The 7,778-nt window shown below is 36.5% G+C and overlaps 1 long non-coding RNA gene across 4 annotated transcripts; it reads right to left on the minus strand.

Moving 5' to 3' along the window:
* Positions 1-404: 404 nt before the first annotated feature.
* On the minus strand, positions 405-1,937 carry LOC122602527. Of its 4 annotated transcripts, none has more exons than XR_006324301.1 (6): positions 1,692-1,937; positions 1,312-1,526; positions 1,135-1,180; positions 904-1,041; positions 725-801; positions 405-521 (listed from the first exon to the last, which is right to left on the minus strand). It is a non-coding gene; the product is annotated as an uncharacterized LOC122602527 (long non-coding RNA). The 4 variants fall into 4 exon arrangements; XR_006324300.1 differs by having other exon boundaries at positions 1,112-1,180; XR_006324299.1 differs by having other exon boundaries at positions 1,135-1,526.
* Between the last annotated feature and the right edge of the window lie 5,841 nt (positions 1,938-7,778).

Here is a 7,778-nt window from a genome sequence, read left to right on the forward strand (position 1 = left end):
TTTAACACAACTGATCTGGTTCGAGTAAGATTAACTTGTGGCATAAGTAGACTTAAAAGTTAAACTAAAGTGAAATTTGACACAAATCTGTTTGATATTTTATTCAATCAACAGAATTAAAATGAAACTCACTTGATTTTTTATCGCAGTTTGAAATTATGTTATGCCATGTCCTTATCCTACCATCTTCTCCATATTCCTAAACAACATATATATTCCCAGAAAATTAGATTAATTTTAACCAAAAGACCCTAATCAATCAACTCAAAATAAATAACGTAACATAAAAAAAGGTACCTTTGCTGTCAGTGAAATATACAACGAAGGTATCCACCCTGTTTTCACCATCATAGTCAACAACATCCAACTTACTTCAACCACTTTTTGCCTATGTCAAATATTGAGTCAAATATTGAAGTACCATTACTGAAAAAGTAGCGAGACTGAATGATGATACTGATGCAAGATTACTGAAGTCCAATCTGATTACTGATGATGATACTGAACTATATTACTGAGAGCTGATATTGAAGAACCATTACTCAGATCAAAATATATGCTATATATACATATACATATATACGTACTTATATATATACATATAATAAAAGTATCCGTTTAAATAATTATAACTAAATAAACAAAAAAACGTGATATTACTTCTTGTTCTTCTTTACCATTAAAACAAATGTCACCATAAATAATCACCCACAAAAAGTAGTACCTTGTTCTTAATGAAAAATATGAACATTTTCTTTTTCTTCCAACGTCATCCTTTCTTATCATACAACACCTGGTTTCCTTTTATACATATCCAAACACAAAAATGATTATGGTGACATAGTTTATTCAAACCCAAACAACCTCCATGAACTTTAGATATTCTAAAAAGTAAAAACTAACCAATCAAAATGTAATGTCTTCTGAAACAATGTATGTAAAGGATATCTTTTCGTGAGGGTTGTACTCAAGAGATATTGTTGATATATGTTAATTACATTCTCCAGGTAAAACCACAAGCATCACCATGATCCAGGTAATCTGAAGAAAGATGCAGATGGAGATATTAAACAAAGAAAAAGTGCTTCAAATTAGTTATCAAAAAGGTTACCTCAATCAAATCTCTTAACTTACAGAGAACATCAATTGGATTTCTCAGTCTCCTCAATTCCTCATGCCCCTGCTTCTTCCATGTTTCATATATGATATCAACAAAATAGAACATTTAAGATTATATAATAGTTTAGGAAAAGTAAATGTACACAACAACCAAATTAGGAAGAAAAAAAAATCAAAACCCATAAAACATACCTTGGATGGATAATTACAAACAAACTCGTACCTTAAGGAAATCACTGAACAAAAGATTAGTAACAAACACAGAAAAAAAACATTTAAAACATATTCTTACGATTTTTTACAGCCCCCGCTGCAACTTTTGCTAAGCCCACTTGTTGTTGAAACCATCGATACGCCATTTACGTAGTTGAAATTTGAAGGATATACTAATGAAATAAAACATGCTCCTGAAACAAAAATTATAAAATATGATTGAAAACCAAAACCTTAAATACATAAGTTTATAATTAATTTCCAATTTCTAATAAATTTGCATTCAACGTATTTTACTATTAACCATTCTGATTTTTATACATCTAAATTTTTAATAATCACCAACAAAAAAAATTTACCTTGTTGATAATGAAAAATCTGAAGTCTTGTTGCTCTTCAATCCTTCCTTCTTATCATTTAAATGCAAAACATGCTTCATATTGTTAGAAAAGAAGATTTGAGGATCAGTATCCGAGTCATCATTTCCTCTATTAGCTCTGAACTTGGGCATTACTCCAAGAAAAGAATCGACTAGAAAATTTAGTTGATATGTTTCCAAATTTAGCTTATAATTGTCTTATAAATTGTAACCGGTTGTATCAACCAATTCATATCAATAACAATTATCTTAAATCCAATTCTAATTCTTATCATGGTATCAAAGCCACGATTTTGGGCTTCATCATTTACCTGTTAAAACATCAAACTATATCACCTTAAGTCGAAATCACAGCCACCATGGCAGACGGTGCCGGCGGCTCTAATTCCGACTTGGCATTACAGTTGGCCACATTATTACAAAACACAACAAATCATCAATCACAAAACTCCAAACTATCTGATAATCTTCGGATCAATCTAAAATTAAACAGTTTGAATTATGCCTTGTGGACCCGAATGATCCGGGTGGCTATAGGCGGTCGATCAAAAAACATATTATCACATTTAACCGAAACACCACCCACCGAAAAAGCAACAACAGAACAAAAGGAGTTATGGGAACAAGAAGACCTGATTGTATTCTCATGGCTCATCCAGAATATTGAACCAACAATAGTCGGGAATCTTACCGAATTCGCCACTGCCAAAGATTTGTGGGACGCATTGGCAATCACTTACAGTAGTGGCAAAGACAAACTTCAAGCCTTCAATCTACATGTTAAAGCCAATGAACTCAAACAAGCAAATAAAACCCTGGAAGAATTTTGGATTTCTTTGCAAGGGGTATGGGGGGGGGATCGACCGAATCGACCCCAACCCAATGAAGTGTCCAGATGATATCAAAGAGTATGCCAAAATAAGATCTAATCAAAAACTGTTTTAGTTCTTGAATGGCTTAGATCGAAAGTTTGAACCAATTATTCGAGAAGTTCTCCGGGTCGACCCGCTCCCTACCGTCGAATCCGCTTATGCCATGGTTCGAAAGGAAGCCGCTCACCAATTGATTATGGGAGCAATAAGTAATGAACCACAAGGGGTTGCCTCCAGTTTAATTGCCGGTGACCATACCGGCGGCGGCGGCGGTTTTGTCACAAAAAGCCTTCGCCGGATCGACGGCAAGAAAAAGGATAATCAAGATGACAAATCACGTCTTAAGTGTGAGAAGTGTGGTATGTCATGACACACGAAAGAACAATGTTTTGAAATCGTCGGATACCCGGACTGGTGGATCGGTCCAAAGAAAAATACCAAATTCCCCAAGAATGAGAAAGAAAAGAACATCACACCTACCGCAAGCACTAACCCCAGCGGTGAAAATCGAAGATCTGATGGTTTTGGTGGGGTAGCGGCGGCCGGTGGAAGGAGAGAAGAAGATGGTGATTTTTCGGTGGTAACAGGTAAAAGAAGAAAAGGAAACCAATTTTGTGGAAATAAGGAAACGATCGGGTTTCCTTTTAACCCTCCAACCTTTCTCAACAATTCTTTTTCTCCTCTCTTATCTTTACAAAATAATAATACTACTAGTTGTAGCAATAGTGAAAAAGGCCCACGTGATGGAAAAGTATTGAGTGCTCATGATAGTTCAAATGGCCCATGGATTTTTGATCGTGGTGCGACGGATACGATGACATACGAGCTGTCGGATTTTTCTGAAATTTCAAAACCAAAGAAAATATATATCGAAGCAGCAAATAAAAGGAAAATGGATGTAAAAACAGAAGGAACAATTAAAATTTCTCCGGATATTAAATTGTCCAACTGTCTTTATGTTCCGTCATTGTCACATAAACTCTTGTCAATTAGCCATGTGATAAAAGAATTAAATTGCTCAGTTCTCATGCATCCGAATTTTTGTCTCTTGCAGGATATCAGGACGGGACGGATTATTAGGCGTGGCACTGAAAGAGGAGGACTGTACTATGTCGACGAAGTGAATTCAAGTGGAAATGTGATGCTGGCTCATGGGACAAGTGAAAGAGCAGCATGGTTGTGGCATAGACGACTGGGACATCCTTGAGTTAGTGTTGATGCATGTTGATGTGACAACAGCAACTTAGATTTGATATGTCGTTTAGATTGAGACATTATGTTAATTTATGTCGTATCTATATATGTAATTGATAGATTATGGACTTTATGTTTTGGTAATGATCGATTACATGTTTTGGTGTTATATATATGTGTTATGTATGATGTTTGTTGTGTGATATACAAGTACAAACATAATATGTGTTAGGATTCCTTAATAACACTTAGGAATATAACTAAGTCTTATATCTAACGAAGATAAGGTATATCTTCATTAGAGGCAAACGAAGATAAACTTCGTTTGGTACAAACGAAGATTAACTTCGTTACATGGGCTGGGCAGCTAAGTTCGTAAGAACAAAGCCCAGCAAGCCCAGTTCGACCTGAAACATATATATACGAATGAATACCCTAAAATAAATATAACATTCAACATACACGTACACCAGACACCTAAGTTCGTTCTATATCTTATAGAAACGAAGATAGCATAATACGGCTGATTATTTACTTGATAATTAGCGATATACCCATTTACTAATCAAACTAGTTATCTCGTGAGGATTCCGCACTCACGACATAATCATAGACGATCTCGAGAGCGATCTGTAGCTATCGAGGGACTCACAAGTGGTATCAGAGCCAATCGATTTCTTATCGAAGGTTCGAGATCGTTTTGTTTGATTCTTTTCTCTGAAAATCAACCTCCCGATACCCTTACTGTCGCTAACTTCGTTTTCTCAAACGAATTTAGCAAACGAACTTAACCTCATCTTCTTTTCGAGTTCTTCCAACGTTTTTAGCTTTATTTTCGTTAAGTTCCTTCAAACGAATTTCAAGTTATCTTCGTTACTCTCACCTTACGGATTTAGCTTTATCTTCGTTTCTTTCCTTCAAACGAAGATAATTCTATCTTCGTTTCCTTCCTGCAAACGAAGTTAATCCTATCTTCGTTTCTCTCATTCAAACGAATTTAAGATCTATCTTCGTTCAGTGCAGAAATTTACGAAATGGCTTCCTCGTCAACCAACACTGCTGTTGCTCAATACCTGAATTCTCTTGTCTATCATGATCATCTCGTTGGCCGTACTAATTCTCCATCGAAGTTAGTTTCATTGGCTGACTTCTGGGCGTGGAGAGGTCGATTTGAAGATTATATTCAACGAGAAGATTTGAATATGTGGATTATGATCACTGAAGGATATGAATGGCCAACTCTTACTGTAAATGGTGTTACAACTAATTACAAGGTAGGAGAGTTAAAAGGTGAAAAAAAATCCTTGTATGCTGTTGAAGTTAAGGCTCTTTCTACACTTAGGATGTGCATTCCTCAAGAATTAGTGCACTTGTTTCCTAAACAGGAGTACAAGACTTCAAAGCAATTGTTCGATGCTATTGAAGCTCACTGTGAAGGTGATCCTTTATTGAAGCAAAATAGAGTTAAGATGCTTAAGAAACAATTTGATTGCTTTAATGCTACCAAGAACGAACTAGTTGAGGATCTTATCTTGAGATTTCAACATCTTCTTGCTGAGTTAGCCTATTTTGATCTTAAGTATACTCCTACTGAGATAGTGGATAAATTCTTGGATGGTTTGCCGAAAGCTTATAAAGAATTTCGTCATGGATTGCAAGAAAGAGCTGATTATGCATCTCTTCGTATAGATGGTGTTATATCCACATTAAGAAACAGAGAAATGAAGGATAAGGCAAAGGATCTCCAAGACAACTTCACAGAAGATCCATCTCTTTATCATGCCACTATGAAGAATCCTACAACTGATATTAATGCATTCTTTTCTGGGGTTGGTTCTTCTAGCACGAAAGAGGGTCCTAATTGTGTTATGGATGGAGATGATTCTGCAGGTTTCATGGCTTCTGATGCTGGTTTCAAGGCTCGAAAGACAAATGAGAATGCCAAGTCAGGAAATTTGTCGTTTGGTAACATTTCATCTACTTCTGCTGGTTACAAGTCTATGCCTATGGATATGAAATCTGCTGAGGGAAGGATGAATGTTTTTGCCGCAATGTGTGCTGCACATGAAGCTTTTGTTGCTGGGAGGATCACGGATCCAGCACTCATTGATGAAGATTATGACCAAATAGATCCAGATGATGTTGAAGAAATGGATCTGAAATGGAACTTGGCGATGATCACCAGGAGAGTGCAACGGTTTATGCAACGAACAGGTAGACAGCTTATTGGGGGTACTCAGGGCTTTGACAAGTCAAAGATTAAGTGCTATAATTGCGATGGCTTTGGACATTTTGCCAAAGAATGTCAACGACCAAAGAGAGATGTCAACATTACCCCTACTCGTCAAGATAGAGGTGGTAATCGTCCTTTTAATCCGAATGCTAGTAGAGCTCTCTTGTTGACTGATGATACTACTGGAAATAGCAATGACAAGGCTATCGTAGCTGCTCAACCTGATGGTTCTTATGTCTGGAATCTTCCACAAGATGAGACTAATAATGCTTATTTGGCCGAAATAGTTGATGATATGGCTCAATAGCAGATTCTGTTGAGGATTTCTTGGACACCTCAGTTTACCACAGTAATGAGCATTTGTATGAAAAAGGTCAAAGCTTGAACTTGGAATCTACTACTCAGGTATATGACACTGATTCTGAGTCTGATGAGGAGGTTGAGGTTGCTGATACGAAAGATTCTGGAGAGGTAAACGCTGCTGATAACAAAGACGATTCTGCTACTGAAAAGGTTGAAAAAACAACTGAAGAGCAGATGCAGGAGTATGAAATTCCAGCAGGCATGAGTGTGGATGACTTTGTCGCGTACATGGCAGACTGTAAAGAAGCAGATCAACAGGTATCTTACTCTCTTCGTACTATTGTTCATGTTTGCAAAATTGTTAATCGAATGTTTGATGAAATTGAACAAAAGAATGAACTAATAAAGCATTTAGACTCTGTTGTTAATGCTGCTCATGAAGAAAGAGATAAGTTGATTAAAAAGGATTTAACTGTCACTGATAGAGAAAAATTTTTAAAGGATAGGATTAAATCTTTAGAGTCTGACATTAATGCTATGAAAGACAAAGTTAAACATGTTGTGGCCGTAGAAAGAGTAGGTGGTGAAGCTTATGCATTATTAGCTAAAAAGTGTGCTACTATTGAGAAAGAACTGGCTGATGCTAGACTAGAAATAGTGGACTTACAAGCTAAGGTTGATTCAGCTAGACATGATGAGCTTTTGATGCACATGAAAAAGTTTGAGGTCTCTTCATCTAAGAGTTCTGACACTGCTAAGGTTTCTTACAAAAGCATGCCTCCTCCTTTCAACAATAATTATACTCCTGTAGAACCTAATATTCCTGAAGTCCTACTTCAACCTAATGTTGATAAATCGAAAGACTCGTCTCCTAAGCCTACTTTGACTGAGGAGACAGCTGAGTCTAAAGGAGTTTCTTGTCAACCTACCAAGGAAGAGAAATTGAAAGGTGTCGTCCTAGATTCGTCCACTTCTTATGGTCAGAAAGACAGTATTACTCACTTTACACTTCGTAAGAGTAGTAGGGTATACACTGAGTTAGAATTTCCGTTATCATCAATTGACCCTAAGAGGATTGATAAAGTCTGGGATGTTGATATTAAGGATATGAAGCGATTAAGTCAGTTGCGTCAAACTCCTTTACATAAGCAGTCTAGGGATAGTCAATCTGAAGATGAATTAGTTGTTAATGTCGAAGCAACTAAGACTTTGAAGCATATCTTAATGCCTGCTCGAAAGAAGTCCCCAAGTAAGTCTAGGATATCACCGACCAAACGAGACCATAAGGATCCTAGTAAAAAAAGTAAATCAATGGACAATAGTGAATCTGTAAGTACCAATAATAAGGTAGATACAAAGAAAAAAACTAAGGTCCTCTCTTGCTTTGCTTGTCATGAAAAAGGTCATGTTTACAGTGTATGTCCTAATCGACCTCGGAGATTGGGTTCTCCTTCAAAGGTTTCCA

Source organism: Erigeron canadensis, chromosome 6, assembly GCF_010389155.1.
Source record: "Erigeron canadensis isolate Cc75 chromosome 6, C_canadensis_v1, whole genome shotgun sequence".
In the NCBI taxonomy this organism is placed as follows: domain Eukaryota; kingdom Viridiplantae; phylum Streptophyta; class Magnoliopsida; order Asterales; family Asteraceae; genus Erigeron; species Erigeron canadensis.